The 27,698-nt window shown below is 46.1% G+C and overlaps 1 pseudogene; it reads left to right on the forward strand.

Annotated features, from left to right (window-relative positions):
- LOC142243446 (ATP-binding cassette sub-family B member 5-like) overlaps positions 1-27,698 on the forward strand; it is a 125,930-nt pseudogene that overhangs the window by 19,311 nt on the left and 78,921 nt on the right.

A 27,698-nucleotide genomic window follows, 5' to 3' on the forward strand; every position in this document is an offset into this window, starting at 1 on the left:
CAAACATTGCAGGGTGTCCATTGAAATCACTCCATAATTTACAGTAGCAGACACTCTTTGTAGCCTCTCTATACTTTGGTTAATGGATCTTGAACAGGATACTCCATTTTACAAAAAAAAATTGTATTCTCCAGAATACAGATTTTGCTCTATGCGAATTCAGCAATATTGCGGCCAGCTGTGGCCAACACTTTCTTGAACCACTGGGTTGGCAAAAGCTTAATAAAAATAAAATTCTAACCTACCACACACCTGTCCTGCCGCTCCCGCAGTCAGCCGTCTGGTCCTCGGCATCTCTTCATTTCTCTTTTCCCCATTGCACACATCAGCCTGCCTGACTCTATACCGGGTCTTCAGCATCAAGTCTCTAAAATCACTTAGTACTCGGCATCCATGGAGGCACTGAGTAGTCCTCTGATATCGTAAGAGCACTTAGCACAGTGAAGTCAGAAGCCTCCTCGGTGTCTTAAGACCCGGCATAGAGTAGCAGGCCTAAGAACATGCGTTTGATGGAAGAACACAAAAGGAAGAGGAGCGGAGGACCGGACGAGGTGCTGCTACATGACAGGTGAGCGGTGAGGTGAGTACTAATTTTCTTTTTATAATGTGTCCTACATCCTCCATTAATTAAGTATGCTCTTTCGTCCTGGAGAGCCCCCAAAGCATAATAAGGAATTTCCCTTTAGCAAATTGGTATTTTTGCACATTTGATCATCTCTACTCCTACTTATTAATGGAGAATTATTTAGGCAAGTGTTTTTTTTTTAAACCAGACTACAGTACTAAAGTTGCTGATAGCTTCTTCATTTTTTAGCTTTAATTATATTTTATAATATACAGAGAAAAGAAAATGTTATAGATATATAGTGAAACTTTCTTAGAAGGATATGTTTTTGAGATGGCAACTCCCAACACCTTAATCCAATCATGACTCCATATTGTAACTTTATGGCATGTTATAGCATTGAGTGTACGGAGACGTCCGGAGTGCCACACAATGGGCATCATCCTATAAGATCTCCTTCACATTGCCGTGTTTCTGGTCATGCGTCATCTGTTTTTTTGACAGATACCACATGTACCCATTATAACCAATGGTGCTGCACACATGTCCGTATTTTGATATGTACCAAGTGTCCGTGTGAACCACAAAGAGACAGGCACATATTTATCCAGCAGCACAGATGACTTGGATCAATACAAGTCATTGAAAAAAAAAGTACAGCACACGGATGGCATCCATATGACTTCCATGTGCCATCCGTGTGTTGTATGTGTTTTAAAGTGAAGGTTTAGGAGAAGCTTTGTGATATCTTTTTTTTAACCATATCAGAAAAACACGAATGACACTTTAATGGAAACCACTGATGACACCGGTAACGGTTTTACATGTACATTTTTTATACATTTTATATTTTGAAGAAGGCCATAGACTACAGTCTCCTCACATAGCTGAAGAAAGCATAGCAGTCCAAAGTCCATTTGGTACGTAGCCCAGACATCATTTGATATTGACAAATAATTAGCCAGATTACATAACTGACAAATTGCATCATCATAAATTAGATTATAACGAAGATGATAAAACAGAGACTTCAAATGAAATCGTACTTGGTCGAAAAGTTGTACTGGTTTGACCTGCCTTATAGATATTGTGTAAAATTATGTAACTGGGATATTTTCTTTGTTATTTTATGCTGAATACAAGGCAGAAATGTAAATCTACCAATTACCAAACATACATGTGAGATCAATTGTCTCTAAACACCTTAACCGCCTATTACTGCCATCATCTCCGACTCCGCCCTATGTGAGAAGAAGTCCAAATGTTCTACAAGTTAGGCCTAAAACACACTTCCGCAAAAAAACGTCCGTATGATACGGTCCGTTTTTCGGGTCCGTGTTCCGTTTTTTTTGGGGCGTTTCTCCGGTACGTATGGCATCCGTGAGATGGCGTATGCGAGCCGTGTGTGCGTGTGGAATGTCCGTAGTGACATATTTGTAACTTGGTTTAGGAGCAATGATTTGCAATAAGAGTAAATACGCACCGTGCACACTTCCGGTTCTGTCCTTTCACCTCGCTCTGACCCACTCTGGAGGTAACTTTCTGTACATATGTACTGTTTACAGTATACCATTGTACAGTACAGTATATACTACACAGCATGTCTATCAATTTGCATTTGTGGATATAGTATTGTACTTTCTTTCTACTAACCAATACAGCACATTGCTTGTACTGTAATCTGCCTGTGCAGTATTCCTGCCCCACATTTGGCTTAGTTCTGCCCTTATTTTGGGGAGAATAGACTTGGGGGGTGTTTTTTTGTGTATTGTACTAGAATACAGATTGTCATATTTATACACCATTTTTTCTTTCTATAGTGTACGTGCAGTTTAATTTGTTTTATATACTTTTACTGTACTGTCCGGTATTTTCTATCAGTGTACTGTGATAATTTTTATATGAATACAGTACATTATTTTGAATTACTGTAATAAGTTTATATAACTACAGTAAATATTTTTGAGTTGTGGAACGAATTGTCTGCTTTTCAATTATTTCAATTATTTCCTATGGGAAAATTCGCTTTGATATAAGAGTAACTTGGTTTAAGAGCACACACCCGGAACCAATTATGCTCGTAATCCAAGGTTCCACTGTATATATATTTTCATATATTTTCATCTTTTAAATTTTTGAAGTAACAAAAAAGGAAAATTGGTCAATGTAAAAGTTTGGGCACCCTGCATGGTTAGTAGCTAGTAGCACCTCCTTTTGGTTAGTATCACAGCTTGTTTTTTCCTTCCCTTCTTCCAAGAGCCATAACTTTTATATTTTTCCATCAATATAGCCATATGAGGGCTTGTTTTCTACGGGACGAGTTGTACATTTGAATGATATCATTCATTCTGCCCCCATATTGTACTGGAAAACGAAAAAAATTAAAAAAAAATCTGCAATTGCACAATAGTTTGCTTGTTTGTTTTTCTTTAATTTACTGTGTTAACTATTTTGAAAAACTGACCATTATGATTTCCCAGGCCAGTTCGTGTTCATAGAGACCAAATATGTATAGATTTTCTTTTATCTAAGTGGTGACAAAAATTCAGAAGTTTGTAAAGAAAAAAAAAAAAAGAATTGGGCTTTTGTCTCAGTTGTCCGAGACCCATATCGTTCTCTATTTTCGGTATCTGTGGCTCAGTGATGGCTTATTTTTTGTGTCTTGAGCTGGGGTTTTTAAGTATATCATGTTTGTGTAGATGCAAAGTTGTGATCGCCTTTTATTGCATTTTAATGCAATATTGCAGCAACCAAAAATCCATGATATTGGTTTTTGGAATTTTTTTATCGCTACACTATGTACCCATCAGCTTAATTGATTTTATATTTTGATGGATCAGGCATTTCTGAAAGCGGCAATACAAAATATGTGTATATTTTTTATCATTATTATTGTTTTATTTTCAATGTAGCAAAAAGGGGGGTATTTTAATTTTTAGGGGGTTTTTACATTTTTTTTTTTCACGTTTTTACTGATTTCACTATTTTATGTCTAGACAGTCCAATCACTGATGCTGATCAGAGTGATGTTTCAGCATCTCTCTGATTAGCAGAAAGGCTGTGTTCATGAGAGTGCCACTGCTCTGCCGGCATTCACAGAAACTGAGTCATGGCAGTGACAGGGGTCAACATCTGACCCCACGCTGCCATGGCAATCCACTGGCGCCACGTGACAACATCATGGGGTCGCTGATGGCGATGGGGAACGGTGCGATCATTGCCCTAGCGCATTACATTGCACTGTCAGAGTTTGCCTGGTATTCGGGGGGAGGTGACCTATAACGTGTACATATATATTTATATATATACAGTATGTCCTGTGTTGTGAAGGATTTCAAAGGAATATTCCCAAAACTATTTATATCTGCATATAGTCCCTTCAAAGTCAAGTACAGCAATATGTTTACCGAAACAGTTTGAGAAATCAGCATTTTAATTGATATGCAAATGAGGCTCTAGATCTGACTCCTCCATCAGTCCAGCCCCTTTTCCTAAAATCACACAGCAAAAAGGCTCTCAGTGAAGCAGGATGAGTTGCTGAGTAAAGAACAGAGCTGGAGTGACTGAGACTTTAGATAGCAATAGTTCTTCAGGGTCATCTGCATATCAATTCAAATGCAGATTTCTCAGTAATGGGCAACAAACTGGACAGGTAAAGGTATTGCTGGACTTGTTTTTATTATATGTACATATAAATAGTTTTGATGGGGGGGAATCTTGCTGACAGATTCCATTTAAGTTTATAAACACATTTCATAATGCTTACAACACAATAAAATGTATCATGATTATCTGAATTTTCATCACTGTATAACCAATTGTAGGATAACTGATGTGCAGTTTACTTGACACAGATGTTATTTATAGTCCAGAATAAAGGTCCTCAGGTTGTCCTACTTGTATATTACTTCCATACACTACACTCACAAGACAAATAAGGAATTTGTAAGATCAGTTTCATATGATTGTACATAGCTACATTTCAATGACTATAGTACGAGTGTATTCAGTAATGGTAACATAGCGCCATAATTTCACATGATATCACATTACTGATTTTTTAGCTATGACCATCTACATTCTAATGTGACTAATTCTAGATACCTCAATCTTCTTTATTCTACATAGTGGTTTTCTTGGTTGCTTCGCTTAAGTGAAATCGTGACTGAAGATAAGGACTCTGATACAGAGGTGAATAATGATTATCCTAATACAGAAATCTTACTAGAAGCAAAAGACACCAGCAGGTAAAGTACATAGAATTGCAAAAATTAGATTGTTATGATCAAATGAATGATGTACCCCTATCAAAGTTTTTATCTTCTTAATATAGTGCAATAGTACTGTATACTTACAATGCCTCATTTTGCCCTTCTACCCAGTTAATGCTTCTCTTTTCTCTGTTCTTTGTAGAAACAGGAGGTCTCTTTTTCCTGCATGAATCATTCCCCTCTTGAACTCCTGACCAAGCTGACCTTTGCAGTGAACACATAACTCATTTAGGGAAAAGAGACTTCCTGTTTCTATATAAAGCTTAGAAGGATTCAGCTAGTCTGCTTTTAATCACATGATGTTGTAAACCTAATGGAAAACAGAAGAATTAACTGGGTAGAAAAGCAAAATGAACAATTGTAAGTACATAGTGCTATAGAACGATGATTTCAATATATTAAGAGGATAAAAATTATAATGGGAGTGCTTTTTTAAGATAATTTTTTGCCAACTGTCAGGGCTTTATAAAGAATATGTCAGCAGGATTTCTCCCCCCAAACTATTTACATGTGCATGGAACTATTTCAAATACAGGTCCAACAATACCTTTACCTAGACAGTTATCTCATCCATTTGATATACAAATGAGGCTATAGATTTGAAGCCTCTGGCACTCCAGCTCTATTTCCCACTCAGCCCAGCATCCTCCTGCTTGACTGACAGCCTCTATGCTGTGCAACATCAGGCAAAGCAGCCATCAGTCAAACAGGAGGAGGCACCCTGGCTGAGGGGCGATCCAAACGTAATGATAATCAATAATAAACACAATGAATATATTAAAAAAATATATATTTTTCTACATAGTCTCCTAAAAAGTCTATACATTTAGTCCATCTCTTTTCTAAACTTAGAATTCCCTTCGAAAAAAATTCTTGATCTTGACCCTCAAAAAAATCCTCATCAGCGGTTATCACGTCGCTATTGTCGTCAAATTTCTTGCTCCGGAGGTGTTCCTTGAGGCAAGGAAAGAGAAAGAAGTCACTGGGGGCTAGATCTGGCGAATAGGAGGGGGTGTTCCACCAGTTCAAAGCCCGCTTCTTGAATGGCTGCCATGGCAACTGCAGCTTTGTGAGCCGCCGCGTTATCTTGGTGAAACAGCACTCCAGCCCGCAGTTTGCCGCTCCTTTTCTCCTTGATAGCCTCCCGCAATCTTCTTATTTGTTCTGCGTAGTAGGAGCCCGTAATAGTGGCTCCCTTCTCCGAATAGTCCACCATAATAATTCCTTCAGCGTCCCAAAAAACGGACGCCATAACCTTCGCTGCTGAGCTTGACACTTTGAATTTCTTTGGCGTCGGTTCGTCGGCTCATTTCCATGTCATCGATTGTTGTTTAGTTTCGGGATCAAAGTGGTGGATCCAGGTCTAGTCCATGGTCAAAAAAAGTGACAAAAAATTCTCCTTGTCTGCTTGGAACTTTTCGAGATTTGCTATTGAAATGTCAACTCGTTTCTTCTTTTGCTCGTCGGTTAACATTTTTGGCACCCAACGCGCGGAGACCTTTCTCATATGCAATTTTTTTGCAAGGATTCTTTGAATACTGCCATATGAGATCCCTGTGACCTCAGCTACATGCCTGATAGTCACTCTTCGATCTGCCAACACAACTTCAACTTTTTTCACGTTTTCTTCATTGAGGGACGTGGATGGGCATCCTTCATGATGTTCATCTTCCGTCGAGCAGAGGTATTTGATGACAGCTCTGAGCTCGTTTTTTTCCATTTTGATGTTCACTCCTCGGCAGTTCATATTCAAATGAATGTAGCTCTCGGGAATCGTGGCCTATTTAAGTGATTTTTTTTTCCCTGGACTAGTGGGTACCTAAGAGAGAAGAAAACATCTTATTTTCATTTATGTGTGCAATAGAAATAACCGATTATCATTACTTTTGGATCGCCCCTCGTATAGTTGGAGTGGCAGGCGCTGCCTCATTCCGTATCAATTCAAACTGATTTTTCAGTAATAATGGAGGAACATATGGAACATGCAAAGGTACAGCTGGACCTGTCTTTCATAGAGCTACAGAGAAATATTTTGGAGGTTGAAATCCTTACAGTTTTTCTTTTAAGTATTTGTACCAAGATTAAAAGTTATGGATAAAGGATAATGTTCTGATTGTTTGGATCCACTTGCTGCAAAACCCACCTTTTCTGAGAACAGAGATTTAAACAACCCCATATAAATTAATCAAAGGTCCGGCATGCACATTTTTGCTCCATTCATTCTCCATTGAACTCCCTATTGTCAGATATACTCATTGGAGTAATAATTCCTCTCTTATTATCTATTTGTTTATTTGACCTGAAGAATATACGATATATTTTTTTAAGATAAATCTAACATTTTACTATAAATGTAAAAATATAATAAAAGTTTATTTCTTCCATACATAATACATCAGTAAACATATGTCAAATACATGATATGAAAAAGAGCTAATGTCTAATCTAAATAGGCTCTGGTCAACTATCTATGTGATTGAATAACAAGTCCTGTAATGTTTTATTTCTAGTGATGATGGAGAAAATAAACCAAAAGAAAAACCAAAGATGGTTGGGTCATTAGAAATTGTAAGTCAATTCACAAAGCTCATTTATAAGATTGTTGTTTTCAGAACTATGTTAATAGGAATCATTAAAAAGCTTATTATGCTGACCATATGTTCTACAGGTATTATTGCTTTAAAGGATGAGGAATTACACAGTTTTAAGAAAAAGATTAATAATAACTTTGAATCCATTGATCTAAACATTTACTGACCGCAATCATTGCTAGATCAGTCCCATAGGCTATCCTTTATTTAATGAGACCACCCACTGAATGTCTAAACCAATAAAATTAGGAATGAGTAAAGTCTACGGTTAATGTTTAACATAAAATTATAGACTGCTGAGACCCCAACAAACCCATAACTGATTGTCCCATGTAATGAAAAATCAGACTCCGGTATATAAAAAATCTCTTTATTTGGAGATTTAATAACCAAATCTCATCTTTTAGTGGATGGTGGTTGGTCACAGCCCAAAATATTAATATAAAACCAGTGAAATAAACTACAGTAAACCAGTACAAAGCGTTGTGCCGCAGCCGGACTTCCGGTACTGGTAAGCTTTTGTACCAAAAACCATCAATGTTGTTAAATTGACCTCTGATGTGACTTAATACAACTATCAAAGACATATATGAAAGCCAAACCCAGAACAAATCATTGTGCCGCAGCTGGACTCCGGCGCAGGTAACCTTTTGTACCAAAACCATCATCTCTGACAAAAAGACGGAGGGTGGGACAGCAGGCTCTGGGGTCCCACGAAGTGAGGAGAGACAGGAAGAGGCAGGGAATAGATTTATAAAGAGAGAAGCAGGAGGAGGAGAGCAGAATCATTAGCTTCAACAAAAAGGGGAGGTGGAAAAATTTACATGGGACAACCGGATTAACCCCTTACAATAGAACACATCAGTCAGGGCCACTCAGTCAAATACTGGAATACCTCACATTTTGTTTGTTTAACAATTTCTACTCTAATAGGAACTTATCCTTTATCAATGTAGAGCTAAAAAATCAAACTGCCACTCTCATCTCCTAGACCAGTGCTGCTTCTCTATACTCGATTCTGTTTTCCCTGCCATTTTTGCTGACATCACTATCTGCCTGGGGCTTCACATTAGCACAGTAGTTTCAATTAGTAGCATTTCATTCTAGAGTGTTATTTCTGCTCAGACGAATTGTTAGTTGCTGCAGCCAATCACATTTCTAACTACTTGCAGCTGAAGACAAAAATTTTCTGAAGGGGACCTTAGTTTACGAATTGAAGAAGGCTCAGTAATTCATCAACAAGGCAAGGGTCAACTGAAACAGGAGTTTATTTTCTATGAGACAGCTAAAATAGTGGTTATAGTCCCTGAATGAGTGCACAATCCTTTTTCAGTTATGCACAGTGTTGAAGCACAGAGCTCTATATTAATGGCAAAATAATGGCACAGAACTGTGCAGTTACACGTTGAAGTTGTGGTACAGAGCATTGTGGCAAGGAAGTAACTCTTCATCTGTGACCGGGCCTTTGTTGGAGGGTGGCTCGCCAATGCTAACACCTTCTTCAGCTGTATGTGCGCCTGAGGATGCACATTCAGCTGAAATGTATTGCGGCACAGCGAAGAGACCCGTTAAGTTCCTGCACCACAATACACACTTCTGGTTTCTGGTCAACCAGAGGCCGGCATCTGACATTTCAGGAAAGCCATGTGTTACCCATAGCAGGTATGCCAATGTCAGCTACAGAAGAGGATGTCACACATCGTGGGAGTGCGGGAAGGTGAGAACAATTTTTTTATCTGTTAGAAAGCAGCGACAAAACGAAGGACATATATACCAGGATGGGAGACAAATATACAAGAATGGGGGTCATATACCTGGATAGGACTCAGGATGAGGGACATATATACCAGGAAGGGGACTAGGATGGGGGACATATATACCAGGAAGGAGCCCCAGATGGGAGACATAAATATCAGGATGGGGAACAAATTCCAGGAAAGGTAACAGGAAGAGGAACATATATTCCAGGAAGAGGGATATTATTATTATTATTATTATTATTATTATTATAATAATAATAAAGTTTATTTATATAGCGCCAACATATTCCGCATCACTTTACAATCAGGTGGGGGCTTGTATAGACAAAAACAAAACAAAATAGTACATAATTCAACAGCTACAGTAGGAATGAGGGCCCTGCTCAAAAGCTTACAATCTATGGGGAAGAAGGGGGACACAAAAGGTGAAACACACTTGTAGATCTAGCTGGCCATCGTTATGCTAGTTTATTGGTTACATATAAAGATGAATGATCTGGTCTTTAGACAATAACCTTTTGGGTGCCCTTACGTGCTATTGGTTGTATGTAGGATGTGAGGACAGAAATAGGAGAGAGAAAGTTAGGAGAGAGAAAGTTATGAGTAGCATTTAGAAGGTGGGAGAGGGGAGAGTTAGGTTAGTAAGTTATTATGATAAGCTTGTCTGAAGAGATGTGTTTTTAATGTACGCTTAAAAACTTGGGGGTTGGATATTAGTCGCCTTCTTTGGGATAGTGCATTCCAGAAAACTAGCGTGGCACGAGAAAAGTCTTGGAGACGGAGGTGTGAGGTTCGTATTATGGAGGATGTTAGTCTAAGATCATTTGCGGAATGACGGGGGAGGGTAGGATGATAGACAGGGATGAGATATATGGTGGTTCAGAGCTGTGGAGAGCTTTGTGGGTGAGGTATGAGTTTGTATTGTATTCTGTAGCTGATAGGTAGTCAGTGTAGTGACTGGCACAAGGTAGAGGCATCGGTGAAGCGGCTGCACAAGAATATGACCCTGGCTGCTGCATTCAAGATGGATTGGAGAGGGGACAATTTGGTCCGAGGGAGACGTCAGTAAGGGTTTTTGCAGTTTTGAAAGTAAGAAATGGTCGGATTCTGGAGATGTTTTTGAGATGCAGGTGACATGTGCGAGTGAGTGATTGTATATGGAGAATGAAGGAGAGTTCTGAGTCAAATATGACCCCAAGACAACGAGCATGCTGCTTGGGAATAATGATTAAATTATTGAAGGTAATTGAGATGTCGGGTGTAGGTTGGTTAGTAGAGGGAGGAAACACAAGAAAATCAGTTTTGGAGAGGTTCAGTTTCAGATAGAGGGAGAACATGCTTTGAGAGACAGCAGACAGACAATCCCTGGTATTTTGTAACAAAGCAGGGGTGATGATTGGAGATGATGTATATAATTGGGTGTCATCAGCATAGAAATGGTATTGGAAACCAAATTTGCTGATGGTTTGTCCAATAGGGGCGGTGTATAGAGAGAAAAGGAGAGGGCCCAAGACTGAGCCTTGAGGAACCCCGAAGGTGAGGGGGAGAGGAGTGGAAAAGGAAATAGTGAAGGAGCGGCCAGAGAGATAGGAGGAGAACCAGGCGAGAGCAGTGTCCTTGAGGCCAATAGAGCGGAGCATGGTGAGGAGAAGTTGGTGATCCACAGTGTCAAAAGCAGCTGAGAGATCCAAGAGAAACAATAGGGAATAGTGGCCTTTAGATTTTGCTGTTAATAGATCATTTGAGACTTTGGTGAGGGCCATTTCGGTGGAGTGAAAAGAGCAGAAAACAGGTTGAGAGGGATCAAGAAGTGAGTTTTCAGACAAATAGCGGGTTAGCCAAGAGTGGACCAAGCGTTCCAGGAGCTTAGAGATAAAGGTAAGGTTAGAGACTGGTCTTTAGTTAGTGGCACAGTTCTGATTGAGGGAAGGTTTTTTAAAGGTTTTTTAAGTAGAGGGGTTATGATTAGTGTTGAGCGGACCTGGACCGGCAAAATCCGGATCCGCGCGGTTTGAGCGGCAGATCCGAGTCCGACCCGGATGCGGGATTCCGGGTGCACAATCCGGATCCATTTTTTTTTTCTCTCTCTTTCTCTCTTTCTCTCTCCTCTCTCTCTCTCTCTCTCTTTCGTCCCGGATTCCGCTCCCCATTGACATATATGGGGCTGGATTCCGGATCGGATCCGGACTTCTTTGTCAAACCGCCGGTGATCCGCCAGACCCGGATTATTGACAATCCGCTCAACTCTAGTCATGATAGCATGTTTAAATGATGAAGGAAACAAACCTGATGAAAGAGAGAGAGATGAAAGAGAGAGGTTAACCATTTTGGTTAGATAGGTAGTGACAGCTGGGGAGAGAGCCTGAAGGAGATGTGAGGGAAGAGGGTCACTAGTGCATGTTGTTGGGCGGGAAGAGTCAAGGAGACGCGTCACTTCTTCTTCTGTGACAGGCTCAAATATTGATAGTGAGCTTGAGGAGCGGGAGAGGAGGGGATCCAGGCTCTGAGGGGATTTTTCAAAGATTTCTTTGTGGATGTCGTTGATCTTTTGTAAGAAGAAAGTGGCCAGATCATCAGAGCTTAGGTTGGAGACCGGGGTCTGTGCTTTAGGGCTCAGGAGGGAGTGGAAGGTTTCAAAGAGTCGTTTAGGATTGTTGGCTAGTGAAGTGATGAGAGTGGTAAAGTATACTGGTTTAGCCAGATGGAGAGCAGAGTTATAGGTTTTGAGCATGAACTTATAGTGGATGAAGTCTTCAGCTGAAAAGGTTTTTCTCCACAGACACTCAGCACACCTAGAACAGCGCTGTAGGAAACGTGTTTGAAGCGTGTGCCAGGGCTGCCGCTGCCTGTGTGGGTTTTTTCTGCATGTAGCTGGTGCAGCTTCATCCAGGGCACACTGCAATGTCTTATTATGATGTGACACTGCAGAGTCTGCACAGGAGAGGGAGGAGATGGGAGCCAAGGATAACTGCAAATTGTTCATTAGCAGCTGGGTATTGATGGCGCTTAGATTTCTGTATGGGTGATAAGTGGGGTCATCCCGGGTTTGAAGACAGTTTGTGATGGAAAAGGAGAGAAGGTTGTGATTAGAGAGGGGAATTGGTGAAGTCATAAAGAGTGCAGAGGCGGGAGAAGACCAGGTCCAGCGTATTCCCATCCTCATGTGTAGGAGACTTAGTGAGCTGAGAGAGGCCAAGGGCGAGGTTAGAGAAAGAAAATGGGTGGCAGATGGGGAGAGTGGGTCGTCAATAGGGATGTTGAAATCACCCATGATGAGAGTGGGAAGGTCACAGGATAAAAAGTGTGGAAGCCAAATGGCAAAATGATCAAGAAACTGATGGGAGGAGCCTGGAGGGCGATACACAACTGCCACTCGCAGGGAGAATGGTTTGAAGAGTCTAATGGTGTGGACTTCAAAAGAAGGAAACATGAGGGAGGGTACTGAAGGGATGACCTGGAAGGCACATTGGGATGAGAGGAGCAGACCAACACCTCCTCCTGATCTGTTCTCAGGTCTTGGAGTATGTGAGAATTGAAGCCCACCATGTGAGAGAGCAGCAGAAGCAGTGGTGTCAGAGTGCTGGATCCAGGTTTCCGTAAGAGCAAGAAGGTTCAGGGCGTTGGAGAGGAAGTCATGAATGTAGAGGAGTTTGTTGCACACTGACCTTGAATTCCAGGATGCGCACTTAAAAGGGGCAGGAGAAGGTGAGCACTGGATATTGATAAGATGAGCAGGGTTTCTATGTGTTGCAGGATGAGAGTTATATGTACTAAAGGATGAGGGCCCGGGGTTGGGGGAAATGTCACCAGCATCTAGGAGGAGAAGGAAAAAGAGAAAGAGCAGGTGGTTCAGTGTTTTGTGTGAGCGTTTTGTGTGCTGTGTGGGGGTAGTGGATGGTTTTGTATGGTTGAAAAATGTCAGTAAGGCCTCAATGTTGTACATGGGTGAGGGAAGGAGAGAGGTGCTAATATAGAGAGAAGGCACAGAAGGTATAGGAGGGGGGTATAAGTGAGGGAGTGCAGAAACCAAGACATATAAGAAACTAAGCGATAGGGCAAACGAAAAGTGTAATAGAACAGAACCAGAATCATGCTTGTGAGAATGTCTGGCCCTGTATCCCTGTATCCTGCCCTGTCCATGTGCCATGATTGGCTGGAAAGAGACTTCAAATGTATTGCTCTTAGGAATTTACCGCACAAGTTATCCCTAGGCCAGACTGAGATACATTTGAAGGATCTTCTGCAATGTGTGACACAATTTTATATGTTGAATAATTATGCAATTACAGAGACACCATATCAGGGATTACTATACAAGATACCAGACACCAAGACAGAGCAGAAAAAGATCAGAAGAGAAAGTAGGAGTCAATGTGAACCATTTGCTAGACTAGTGTCTAGCATAGCTGAAAACAAGTTGGCACACTTGGCATATGAGATACATAAAGAATGGTTGGTAAATACCTTCTGGTCCATTCTGGGACATTTCTGGTATATTTCTGAGCACTTATGATGCACTTATCAGATCAGGAAGGGGCTCAGGATGGGGAACATAGATACCTAGAAAAGGCCCAGAATGTGGCACACAGATACCAGGATGTGCTACATATATACCAAAAAGGGGCCCAAGATGGAGGACATAAATACAAGGATAGTGGACATATACAGTATAATAGGAAGGGGCCGAAGATGGTGGACATATATACCAAACTGGGGGACATATACAGTTAGGTCCAGAAATATTTGGACAGTGACACAATTTTCGCGAGTTGGGCTCTGCATGCCACCACATTGGATTTGAAATGAAACCTCTACAACAGAATTCAAGTGCAGATTGTAACGTTTAATTTGAAGGTTTGAACAAAAATATCTGATAGAAATTGTAGGAATTGTACACATTTCTTTACAAACACTCCACATTTTAGGAAGTCAAAAGTAATTGGACAAATAAACCAAACCCAAAAAAAAATTTTTATTTTCAATATTTTGTTGCGAATCCTTTGGAGGCAATCACTGCCTTAAGTCTGGAACCCATGGACATCACCAAACGCTGGGTTTCCTCCTTCTTAATGCTTTGCCAGGCCTTTACAGCCGCAGCCTTCAGGTCTTGCTTGTTTGTGGGTCTTTCCGTCTTAAGTCTGGATTTGAGCAAGTGAAATGCATGCTCAATTGGGTTAAGATCTGGTGATTGACTTGGCCATTGCAGAATGTTCCACTTTTTTGCACTCATGAACTCCTGGGTAGCTTTGGCTGTATGCTTGGGGTCATTGTCCAACTGTACTATGAAGCGCCGTCCGATCAACTTTGCGGCATTTGGCTGAATCTGGGCTGAAAGTATATCCCGGTACACTTCAGAATTCATCCGGCTACTCTTGTCTGCTGTTATGTCATCAATAAACACAAGTGACCCAGTGCCATTGAAAGCCATGCATGCCCATGCCATCACGTTGCCTCCACCATGTTTTACAGAGGATGTGGTGTGCCTTGGATCATGTGCCGTTCCCTTTCTTCTCCAAACTTTTTTCTTCCCATCATTCTGGTACAGGTTGATCTTGGTCTCATCTGTCCATAGAATACTTTTCCAGAACTGAGCTGGCTTCATGAGGTGTTTTTCAGCAAATTTAACTCTGGCCTGTCTATTTTTGGAATTGATGAATGGTTTGCATCTAGATGTGAACCCTTTGTATTTACTTTCATGGAGTCTTCTCTTTACTGTTGACTTAGAGACAGATACACCTACTTCACTGAGAGTGTTCTGGACTTCAGTTGATGTTGTGAACGGGTTCTTCTTCACCAAAGAAAGTATGCGGCGATCATCCACCACTGTTGTCATCCGTGGACGCCCAGGCCTTTTTGAGTTCCCAAGCTCACCAGTCAATTCCTTTTTTCTCAGAATGTACCCGACTGTTGATTTTGCTACTCCAAGCATGTCTGCTATCTCTCTGATGGATTTCTTCTTTTTTTTCAGCCTCAGGATGTTCTGCTTCACCTCAATTGAGAGTTCCTTAGACCGCATGTTGTCTGGTCACAGCAACAGCTTCCAAATGCAAAATCACACACCTGTAATCAACCCCAGACCTTTTAACTACTTCATTGATTACAGGTTAACGAGGGAGACGCCTTCAGAGTTAATTGCAGCCCTTAGAGTCCCTTGTCCAATTACTTTTGGTCCCTTGAAAAAGAGGAGGCTATGCATTACAGAGCTATGATTCCTAAACCCTTTCTCCGATTTGGATGTGAAAACTCTCATATTGCAGCTGGGAGTGTGCACTTTCAGCCCATATTATATATATAATTGTATTTCTGAACATGTTTTTGTAAACAGCTAAAATAACAAAACTTGTGTCACTGTCCAAATATTTCTGGACCTAACTGTATACTAAGAAGGTTCCCAAGATGAGGGATACAGTGGGTATGGAAAGTATTCAGACAGCTTAAAATTTTTTACTCTTTGTTTCATTGCAGCCATTTGGTAATTTCAAAAAAGTTCATTTTTTTTACTCATTAATGTACACTCTGCACCCCATCTTGACAAAAAAAAGCAGAAATGTAAACATTTTTGAAAATTAATTAAAAAAGAAAAGCTGAAATATCACATGGTCATAAGTATTCAGACCCTTTGCTCAGACCCTCATATTTAAGTCACATGCTGTCCATTTCCTTGTGATCCTCCTTGAGATGGTTCTAGTCCTTCATTGGAGTCTACCTTGTTTAATTAAACTGATAAGACATGATTTGGAAAGGCACACACTTGGCTAAATAAGACCTCACAGCTCACAGTGCACACCAGACCAAATGAGAATCATGATGTCAAAGGAACTGCCCAAGGAGCTTAGAGACAGGATTGTGCCAATGCACAGATCTGGCCAAGGTTACAAAAGAATTTCTGCAGTACTCAAGGTTCCTAAGAGCACAGTGGCCTCCATAATCCTTAAATGGAAGAGGTTTGGGACCACCAGAACTCTTCCTAGACCTGGCCGTCCAGTCAAACTGAGCAATCATGAGAGAAGAGCCTTGGTGAGAGAGGTAAAGATGAACCCCAAGATCACTGTGGCTGGGCTCCAGAGATGCAGTAGGAAGATGGGAGAAAGTTTCACAAAGTTAATGATCACTACAACCCTCCACCAGTCAGTCCTTTATGGCAGAGTGGCCCGACGGAAGTGTGGCGCCCTGGCCTAGCCAGGTCGTCACAGATAACATACAAACACCCCCCACCCCCACTAGACAGGGACACCAGCCAAATAAAAACCCTTGTTGCCTCCCTCCAGTGTCTGATGTCCACACCAGGTGGGGCGGAGATAAGCGGTTGGCTCCACCCACCGAGGAGTTCACAGGCCTGGAGGCGGGAAAAAGTGACAGTTTTAGTCCAGGAGGTGGAAGAGAGAGGAGTAAACACTTGGGTGTCTGGGTTTGTAGCCCAGGCACTAACAGCAAGGTTGGCAGACGGTGGTGGCCGTCTGCAGGAGTGGTGGAGCAACGCGGAACCGTAGGACCGGGGACGGGCGATGGCCCGCCGGTACCGACCGGGGAGCGAAGTGAAGCCAGCACACCCAGGCAGGGCCATCGAACCCCGACCAGGCTTGGAGCCACCGACAATAGTCAGATCCGAATGTGACTGGAAGCCCAGGGGTTTCACAACAGCAAAAGTCCCGATTGAAGGCAACAGCCCACACCGTGAGGGTATACAGCTACCGCCTAAGGCTAGAGACCCAAGGACCAGCGTCTGCGAGCAAACGGGCTCCTCCGGTACCCATACACCGGGGAGCGGACTACCGTTGGGAATCCATCGTAGTCAGAAAGAGATTATTAAGGTGCAGGGAAAGACAGCCGCCATCACCTGTCCGGGGAGAAGCACTGCAGCCGGCTGCGGGACCCGTCCATCCAGCCATTTGGTTTACCGAGGACTTTGTACCTTTCTTGCTGAGTGAGTACCCCCGTGCCATCCGGCACCACGCCGCGCTGTCCCTGCAACCCTGCACCTCACCGACCCTACCTCCCCGTCACTTCATCGGGCCCCGGGACCACCAATCCCTACCCACGGAGGGGGAAAACAACATCCCAGCTGCTCCTTACCATCGCTCCCGGGATCCCCGTCATCAGCAGCGGTGGTGCCTATCTTCACCACGACCCGTGGGTGGCGTCACGGACTAAATCCCCCAAACCAACCACCCCTTTCACTCACGGGCGAGGAGCGCCGCTCGAGTCCCCGGATCTGGCCCACCGCTCGAGCCACCGAGCAGCCATCGCAGCAGCGCTGGACCCGAGCGTTAGCGAGAGCGCAGCAGCGACGGCGTCCTCCCCGCCCTCGACAACTTGGCGTCACGAACAGGATTGAACCCCTCTACTTACCAGTAGAAGTGCGCCTTGTAATCTCCGCTGGCGGCGTCTGACAGAAAATTTTGAAGCGCCGCCATCTTGGTGCGAAAATCTCCCGCTCGAGCATCTTCTCCGAGCAGGGAAGGTGCGAAAGCAAAGCCCCGCCCCCAACAAAAAGAAGTGCTGAAGAGTACCAAGGGGGCGCGAGAGTGTGTCTGCCTGATGTAGCCGAAGCTATAAAAGCGGGGACGCCAGGACTCTGCATACAATTGGTTCCTGGAATACGGCCAAGCATGATGTCCCGTCCATCCAGCACCACGGAGATCCCCGAGCCCACGCCAGGAACACCGGCGTGGGTGGAAGCCCGGACCGCACAGATGTGCTGCCGCCTTGAAGCCCAGGTCCGGTTCCTGATGGAGCGCTGGGTGGCTGAGATGGAGGAAGTGGCGGCGGCCGTGCGGAGACGCGAGGTGGAGACAGAGTTGGAGGAGTGGGTAAGTGACCCATGCCACTATATCCGAGAAGGACCGGCCGCTGCGGCTGAGGGGTCCGGCCTGCTCCCGCTCACCCTCCTGCTTCCCACGCCATCCGTACCGGCTGCTGTTGCCCCTCCGCTCGGTCTGCTACCCCCAACACCGGTAGCAGAAGCCAACCCGTCTGCCCTAGAGGACCGGCCTGGGGGTGTTGTTCGGGACCGGCCTGCGTCCCTCCCGCTACCGTGGAAGGCCGCGCGTGAAGTAGCTGTCCGCGAAGTGGCCGCACCTGAAGCCGTCCCGGCTCCGGCAGTCCGCCCGGCCGTGGAAGAACCGACCGCTGCTGGCCCGAAGGCTCAATGGGTGAGGTCAACAAGCCCTGAATCCCCCGCCTCGGCTGAGGCTGCGCCGGGCCTCAACTGCAAAGCTGCAGTCCAGGCCATGTCACCGCAGGACCCCCACAACAGAGAACCGGTCGTGGCCGGTGTGGATGCGGTCCAGCGGGGCCCGACCCGGGCGCAGGGGTCTACCAACGCCCCATACTGGGACAGGGAGCCAAACCCGTTGGGCCGGGAGATCGCCGCTAGAGAGCAGCAGAGGGCCGAAGTGCTGGCGAGGGTGATCCGAGAAAAGATGCACTCCATCATGCCACCTTTCGGGTGCGGGGCCCAGTGTACGAGGGTCAAGTCCGGCAGTTCAACCAAAGAAGGGGGTTTGGCTTCATCTATGAGCCGGGCCTGGAGACCGAAGTATTCGTGGCCCGCCGTGATGTCAATTCCCACCTCCCCACGGGCCACCCAGGTCGTTATCTACTGCCGGGCGACCTAGTGACTTACACCCGCCACTGCAGAGAGAGGGGCTGGTTCGCCCTGGATGTAAAACAGAGGAAGAGCCGCAGTGAGCAGACGCGGCCCCAGCCCCCTCCTCCACCAAGCCGTCTGGATGTGGAGCTAGAGGAGGTCTCAGAGGAGTATGACCTCAAGTAGTGGCAGCGGTCCTCCGTTGCAAGCAGTTGTCCCCTGTTGGGACCCCCAGCAGTTTGATTGAATGACTTTAATGAACCGTGACATTTACCTGATTGTCTACATGATTATTCCGGCCGTTGCCGGCAAGTTGTCCCCGGAGGGACCCTGTGTGTTTTACAACCTGCATGAGAGACTACTCATGGACAAGGCCGAGAACTGGCAGGCCACCCACGAACTAGTGAGCTTGTAAATAAGTTGAGGGGTGATATTCGTTGGAGCCGCCTTCGGAGAGGCAGATTGGAGGAAGGGCCCGCAGCAGAGCAGGCTGGGGCCCGGCCACCACCAGGACCGGTGGCCATCCTCCGGGGTCAGGGGTCCCCCAAGGACGTGGGGTCCCCTGAAGTGACAGCCGGGTGCGAGTAACCGTACCCGTTCCTGCTCGGGCAGCCTGAACCTGGACTGGGGTCAAGGGGTGCTGCCCACTTCTTAGGGGCAGCATCAGGGCTAGGTTGCTTGGGTGGGAGAGAGGAAGACACCCGTCCATCCGTCTGTTATTAAAAATGTTATATATGTGCAACGTTTAAAGTGTCCTTACAAGAAATGCTTATGTTTGAAAATGTTTTACATGTTATCTATATCTTTTTACAGTTTTGAAAAATAAAACCGTTGATGGACGGGCAGCCCGCGGACGGTCTGCATTTCACCAAGGGGGAATGTGGCGCCCTGGCCTAGCCAGGTCGTCACAGATAACATACAAACACCCCCCACGCCCACTAGACAGGGACACCAGCCAAATAAAAACCCTTGTTGCCTCCCTCCAGTGTCTGATGTCCACACCAGGTGGGGCGGAGATAAGCGGTTGGCTCCACCCACCGAGGAGTTCACAGGCCTGGAGGCGGGAAAAAGTGACAGTTTTAGTCCAGGAGGTGGAAGAGAGAGGAGTAAACACTTGGGTGTCTGGGTTTGTGGCCCAGGCACTAACAGCAAGGTTGGCAGACGGTGGTGGCCGTCTGCAGGAGTGGTGGAGCAACGCGGAACCGTAGGACCGGGGACGGGCGACGGCCTGCCGGTACCGTCCGGGGAGCGAAGTGAAGCCAGCACACCCAGGCAGGGCCATCGAACCCCGACCAGGCTTGAAGCCACCGACAATAGTCAGATCCGAATGTGACTGGAACCCCAGTGGTTTCACAACAGCAAAAGTCCCGATTGAAGGCAACAGCCCACACCGTGAGGGTATACAGCTACCGCCTAAGGCTAGAGACCCAAGGGCCAGCGTCTGCGGGCAAACGGGCTCCTCCGGTACCCATACACCGGGGAGCGGATTACCGTTGGGAATCCATAGTAGTCAGAAAGAGAACATTAAGGTGCAGGGAAAGACAGCCGCCATCACCTGTCCGGGGAGAAGCACTGCAGCCGGCTGTGGGACCCGTCCATCCAGCCGTTTGATTTACCGAGGACTTTGTACCTTTCTTGCTGAGTGAGTACCCCCTGCAACCCTGCACCTCACTGACCCTGCCTCCCCGTCACTTCATCGGGCCCCGGGACCACCAACCCCTACCCATGGAGGGGGAAAACAACATCCCAGCTGCTCCTTACCATCACTCCCGGAATCCCCGTCAGCAGCGGTGGTGCCTATCTTCACCACGACCCGTGGGTGGCGTCACGGACTAAATCCCCCAAACCAACCACCCCTTTCACTCACAAGCGAGGAGCGCCGCTCAAGTCCCCGGATTCAGCCCACCGCTCGAGCCACCGAGCAGCCATCGCAGTAGCGCCGGACCCGAGCGTTAGCGAGAGCGCAGCAGCGACGGCGTCCTCCCCGCCCGCGACAGAAGCCTCTCCTCAGTGCAAGACATATGAAAGCTCTCCTAGAGTTTGCAAAAAAAAACATGAAGGACTCCCAAATTATGAGAAAAAAGATTCTCTGGTCTCATGAGACGAAGATACAGTAGAATTTTTTGGTGATAATTTTAAGCGGTATGTGTGGAAAAAAATAGGCACTGCTCATCACCTGCCCAATACAATCCCAACAGTGAAATATGGTGGTGACAGCATCATGCTATGGGGGTGTTTTTCAGCTGCAGGGATAGGACGACTGGTTGCAATTGAAGGAAAGATGAATGCGGTCAAGTACAGAGATATCCTGGAAGAAAACCTCTTCCAGAGTGCTCTGGATCTCAGACTTGGCCGAAGGTCCACTTTCCAACAAGACAATGACCATAAGCACATAGCTAAAATAACAAAGAAGTGGCTTCAGAACAACTCTGTGACCATTCTTGACTGGCTTAGCCAGGGCCCTGACCTAAACCTTATTGAGCATCTCTGGAGAGACCTGAAAATGGCTGTCCACCAACATTCACCATCCAACCTGACGGAACTGGAGAGGATCTGCAAGGAAGAAAGGCAGAGGATCCCCAAATCCAGGCAGGAAAAACTTGTTGCATCATTCCCAAGAAGACTCATGGCTGTATTAGCTCAAAAGGGTGCATCTCCTCAATACTGAGCAAAGGGTCCGAATACTTATGATCATGAGATATTTCAGGTTTTCTTGTTTAATTAATTTGAAAAAATTTCTACATTTCTGTTTTTTTTCTATCAAGATGGGGTGCACAGTGTACATTAATGAGAAAAAAATGAACTTTTTTGAATTTACCAAATGGCTGCACTGAAACAGAGTAAAAATTTAAAGGAATCTGAATACTTTCTGAATAAATATATAAATATATATATATATATATATATATATATTTTGTACATATATGTGGCGCCCTGGACTAGCCAGGTAGCCACAGACAAAACACACACACACCCCCACCCCCCAGACAGTTACATTAGTCAGACAAAAACCCTTGTTGCCTCCCTCCAGGGTCTGATGTCTACACCAGGTGGGGCGGAGCCAGGCAGTTGGCCCCACCCACCGAGGAGTACGCAGGCCTGGAGGCGGGAAAAGCAGTCAGTTAGAGTTTGGAGGAGTTCAGTCTAGGAGGTGAAAGTGAGAGGTCACATACTGCGAGTGTCTGGGTTGGAGCCCAGGCACTGAGAGCAAGGTTGGCAGACGGTGGTGGCCGTCTGCAGGAGTTGGTGGAACTCCGCAGAGCCGTAAGGACCGGGGCTGAGCGGTGGCCCACCGGTACCGGACCGGGGAACGGAGTGAAGCTAAGCACACAGGAAGGGCCATCGGACCCCGACCAGGCTTGGAGCCGCCATCAATAGTCAAATCCGAATGTGACAGGAACCCACAGGGTTCCCTAACAACTAAGTCCCGATTGAAGGCAACCGCTCACACCGTGAGGATATACAGCCACCGCCACCGGCTAGAAATCTGAGGGCCAGCGCCTGCGGGCAAAACGGGCTCCTCCGGTATCTATACACCGGGGAGCGGACTACCATTGGGAAGCCATTGGAGTCATCACAGTACACAAAGGTGCAGGGAGAGACAGCCACCATCACCTGTCCGGGGAGAGACACAGCAGCCGGCTGCGGGACCCGCCCATCCAGCCGTTTGGTTTACCGGAGACTTTGTGCATCTATTGCTGAGTGAGTACACCCGTGCCATCCGGCACCGCGACGCGCTGTCCCTGCAACCCTGCACCTTACCGACCCTGCCTCCCCGTCACACCACCGGGCCCCGGGACCACCAACCCCTACCCAGGGAGGGGGAAAACAACATCCCAGCTGCTCCCTACCATCGCTCCCGGGATCCCCGTCACCAGCAGCGGTGGTGCCCATTTTCACCACAACCCGTGGGTGGCGTCACGGACTAAATCCCCAAACAAACCACCCCCTTTTCACTCACGGGCGATGAGCGCCGCTCGAGTCTCCGGATCTGGCCCACCGCTCGAGCCACCGAGCAGCAGCCGCAGCGCCGGACCCGAGCGTTAGCGAGCGTAGCACCCCGACGCCCGCGACATATACACACTAGCAGGGGGCACCGGATTTTAGGAATATATATCAGGATCTGGGACAAATATACCAGGATGGGGGACATACATACCAGGAAGGATAGAGGAACATGTATACAAGGATGAAGGATATATACCAGGAAGGTTCCCAGGATGGGGCACATATATACCAAGATGGGATACATATATACATGGAAAGAGCCCAGAATCCATGGCATGTATACCAGGAAGGTGTCTAGGATGGGGACATATATATCTTGAAGGGGCCCAGGATGGGAGACATATATACCTGAAAGATTGCCAAGATGGGGAACATACAGTATATATCTGGAAGGTGCCCAGGATAAAGGACACCAGTACATAATTACATAATGAAGGGGGGGGGGCAACACGTATGTCTTTATAAGAATTAGAACACTACAAGGGCCCATACATCTGAACAACATTAGGGGGAGGGCAAATCCAAATTTTGTATTGGGGCACATCAGATTCTAGTTACGCCACTACATAGCGGTTATCATTGGCAATAGGAAAAAAGCTTGTAATACTTTTCAAAATATAACTTCATGGATTATCAGGCTATCACAGTCACTGGCTTAGGTCACACTGTTTAAAAAGATCATTTTGGCTTATACTCCCCCAGGATACAGAATAAAGGCTCAAAGTAGTCTGCAACCTCTTGCAATATCTAGAATCACTTCTATAGTCAAATTGATCACTGCAGGTCTAATAGTAGTGTAACACCTGCAGGGGGAGCATTGTATACAGAGACTGATGTAGCTAAGAGAAGACATGCTTCAAATTAACAGACAATCCGTCTTTTACTATATTGCCTTTGACTAGAGATGAGCGAACCCGAGGTTTGCTGTTCGGACTTTTATGAAAAAACTGAGCTCGGATTCAGAGTTCGGGGGCTTCACGTATGAACTTCACTCACTCAGACCCGCAACACACATCCGTTTTTTTTGTATATGTGCGGTACGTATTTGCACGTACCGGAGACACGTACACACGGAGACCCATGTTATTCAATGGTAGATGGCACACACATGTAAAATCACACGGAACGTGTGTCCGTTTCGTAAGTACGTGTGTGCGCTTTTCTACACGGACGACATGTCTGTTTTTGGCCGGCAGCACGCAGGCACGGACCCGCTTTAGTCTATGGGTCCGTGCCTGCACGGACCGCACACGGAGTATGTCCGAGTTCAGCACGTATCGTCCGTGTCCGTTTTTAATCACGAAATCTGAAACACTTGTTACCAATCTATCAGGTCAATTGATGGCAAACAAAAACACCAGGATCTCATGATGAATGATTAACAACGTTAATTGGGTAAGAATGCGGGCCTTTATAAACGGACAGCACACGGACAGCACACGTACGTATTTTATGTCAATACGGACATTCCACACGCACACACGGCTCGCATACGCCATCACATGGATGCCATACGTACCGGGGAAACGCCCCTAAAAAACGGAACATGGACCCGAAAAACGGACCGTGAGACACGTACTTTTTCTTGCGGAAGTGTGTTTTAGGCCTCAAGCAGCATCGCTGTGCTCAGGTACGATCGGTGCTCAGCCCTGTGCAAGCCACTTTCAGTATTTGAACGGCTCGTACTGGGAGTAACCACAGCGTGATCGGATGTAGTGTGCACTCAACAAAAAAATGGGAAAACCCTGCCCCTCTACCCCCAAAAATGGTCTGTTTGTGGCTAGCTGCATTTGGGCGGAGACCTGAACTTCCCAACTAGTGACTTTCATTAGGGTTCAGGTCAAGTTCGGGTCCCCGCTAAACCGAATCTTCAACGGGTCCACTAATCTCTACTTTTGACTACAACTAACAGGAACCCCAGCTCTTCTCTGCCAGCTGGCAGAGGAGGAGCAGCAGCAAAGGATAGTACAGATTGGCTGAGCAAGCTAGGGTAGACGGATGGAGCTAAGTGCATTGGAGAACATGGAGGGTGTCAGCCATTGCTGGAGAGAGACAGTGAGGATTCAGAACGGGAGCACATGATGTGCGCAGACAGTTCTCCACCCCTGTGTGAGAGGACAGTGAGCTCTGGAGCTGAACCACAACTAGAGACCAGCCAAGTTTTCTGGAGTTCTCCATCCCCGTCTGGCATTACCAAAAGAGAATTCTGCCTTCAATTCCCTGTGTTGCAAAGCCTCTGGATCCTGCTGCCACAGACTGGAACCTTTTGTGACTACAGACCTGCTACATCAAGATTAGCTACTGCTGGGACTGGTGGTTCCATGAGTTTATGATAAGACCAGCTGTGGAAGGGATTTTGTTCTCATTTTATTAATAAGTGCACCAACCTGGACGGCCCTAACCTGGGGCTGTAATATTTGCATTGCTGCAGTCATTTGTAGGTTAAGGCTGATTAGTTAGGACTTGGAGTGTGCCTGGGGAAGCGTCATGCCTAACATTCAGGTTTATTACAAAGAACAACTTGTACCTGTAGAGTAGATTGTGAAATATCACCATGTATATCACAATAAATAAAACCTGTTAAGTGTTTGAAGCTCATCTCTTGTGAGTGTGAGCGAAGCGTGGACAGGGGTTCTCTCGAGTCAACCCCTGACAGAAAAGGAACATTCCCCAAGAACTACCATCAAGATTTAGGTGGAGGCACTGCACCATATTTAGATGAAAACTTTCTTGACACCATGCCCATGGAGGAGGCTTAAAGGGGTGTTACAGTAACCATAGTCCACAGCAGATTCTTGGCATATGTGACGCCCTGGCCTATCAGGTCGTCACAAGGGTACTGTGCAACCTGCCCTTCTGCATTGTACCTGCTCCTCCTTGGTTACGGGTCCTGTCCCTTTGGTGTTGCTAAGAACAGGTATACACAAATCCTGAGGATCACTCTGCACCACACCCACCAGACACCCATTGGACAGCCTGAGGGGAAAAGGGACGCCCAGATGGAGGGATGGTAGAAGGAGGGCCAGAAGTGTCATAAAGTAGTCAGTTCTAGTGTGGCAGTGACAGTGAAAGGTCACACTGCGGAGCTGGGCTCCTGTATCCGTTCCAGGTGCCAGACGTTGGCCTGGCCTGGAAGGAGCTGGAACCCCGGTCACAGGGGGTAGTGGCAAGGGGCACGGTACTGCCACAGAGGGCAGTTCGGCGGTCTTGTGCTACAACCGGGTAAGGGGCAGGGCACGACAGGGTATGCGGACCCTAGGCTGGTAAGTAGCTTCACGCAGCCCAGTAATTTACCCAACGAGGACGGAGTCTTCACGAGCCATTCTCCACCCCCTCCAAAATCAGGGTGCTAGCGCAACAAGGGGGATAGGACTTCCCAAAACCGTCCAAAAAATCCCAAGCATGAACCCTGAGAGCAAGCTCACTCCGTTAGCCACACGGGTGAGCGGGACCCGAGTAGTTTCAGGCAAAAGGGATCTACAAAGAGTAAACACAGTGCCAAGGGACAAGGCTTCAGACCAACCAGCAACGCCAAAAGGGCACGGACCCAGCGTGCTCCAACAACATCTGCAGGGCATTCAGTACTTTGGTTTACCCGTTGTCAGTGTCAGAATTCCTGGACTGTGTGAGTACGTTGTGCCCCTCTCCTCCCGACGGGTCCCCATCCTTCCACTACCGAGCCCTGGGAAACCTTCCCCCTGCCCACAGAGGGGTTAACATCACAAGCTACCATCCCATCGCTCCCGGGCGCTCCCCCAAATGCAGCAGTGGTGGTATCCCACATTACCACAACCCATGGGTGGCGTCACGAACTTTATTTTTCACCCCTTGTAAATACCCCCTTTTTATTTGAATGGCCGCGCGACCCCGCTTCGGGTCCGGGGACCCCTCGGGCCACTGCGGATCCGGATCTGAACAGCCCGTCGGCTGTCGCAGGGGCGGCACACATAGACAGTGGTCTGTAATCACTGTGTTTGGATATTAGGATGGCTATCCCTCTCAGAAGGCCCAACTCTAATCATGAATTTTCCTCACTCCTCACTCCTACAACTCATGTGTGCCTAAAATAGAGTTGTTTACAAAATATCAAACAGTATTTATATAAATATTAGATGGTGGCCCGATTCTAGCGCATCGGGTATTCTAGAATATATATGTAGTTTATTTAGGTTCTGTGACAGTCTGTATCACGTTGCTAAGGCCGCAATCGGATATCTAAGGGGCCTGCCCGCACCACTCCCTCAGTAACACCCACATCCAATTTGGTGGCAGCTGAGCAGAGAGGTGGGCGGGACATGCCGAGGAGGAAATAGGAAGCACCCGCATCTCCCAGCCTGCAGGGACAGCGAGGGGGAAAGAAGAAAGGAGGGAGAAAGTACTACAGAGTATGAAAAGAGAAGAAAGTGCAAGGTGAGTATAATCGTTTTTTGTTTTTTTTTACTGTGTCCTGAAGGCTGCTGCTGGGGTGTATATAGAGGCTTTAGTTTGTGGGGTGTACATAAAGGCTGCTGGGGTGTATATGCTGGGGTATATATAAAGGCCGCTGGGGTGTATACAGAGGCTGCTGGGGTGTATATAGAGGCTTCTGTGTGCGCGGTGTCTGTGTGCGACGAATCAGCAAAGCGTAAATCAAATCCCACGCCAATTCGCGGCCGGACTGCACCTATCACTGATTGGTCGTGGGCGGCTGGCGCGACCAATCAGCGTTGTGGGATTTCTGTTACAGACAGACAGAATTAGACAATTATATATATAGATTAAACAGTACTTGTCTAGTAAACACTAGTCACAATTAGTGATGGGTGAACCCGAACTGTAAAGTTCAGGGTCCATACCGGATACCTACACTGTGCAGAATTATTAGGCAAATGAGGAATTAAGTAAATCAGGTGATGTGCATCGCTATAATGAGGA

This window comes from Anomaloglossus baeobatrachus, chromosome 6, assembly GCF_048569485.1.
Source record: "Anomaloglossus baeobatrachus isolate aAnoBae1 chromosome 6, aAnoBae1.hap1, whole genome shotgun sequence".
NCBI classification, from domain to species: Eukaryota; Metazoa; Chordata; class Amphibia; order Anura; family Aromobatidae; genus Anomaloglossus; species Anomaloglossus baeobatrachus.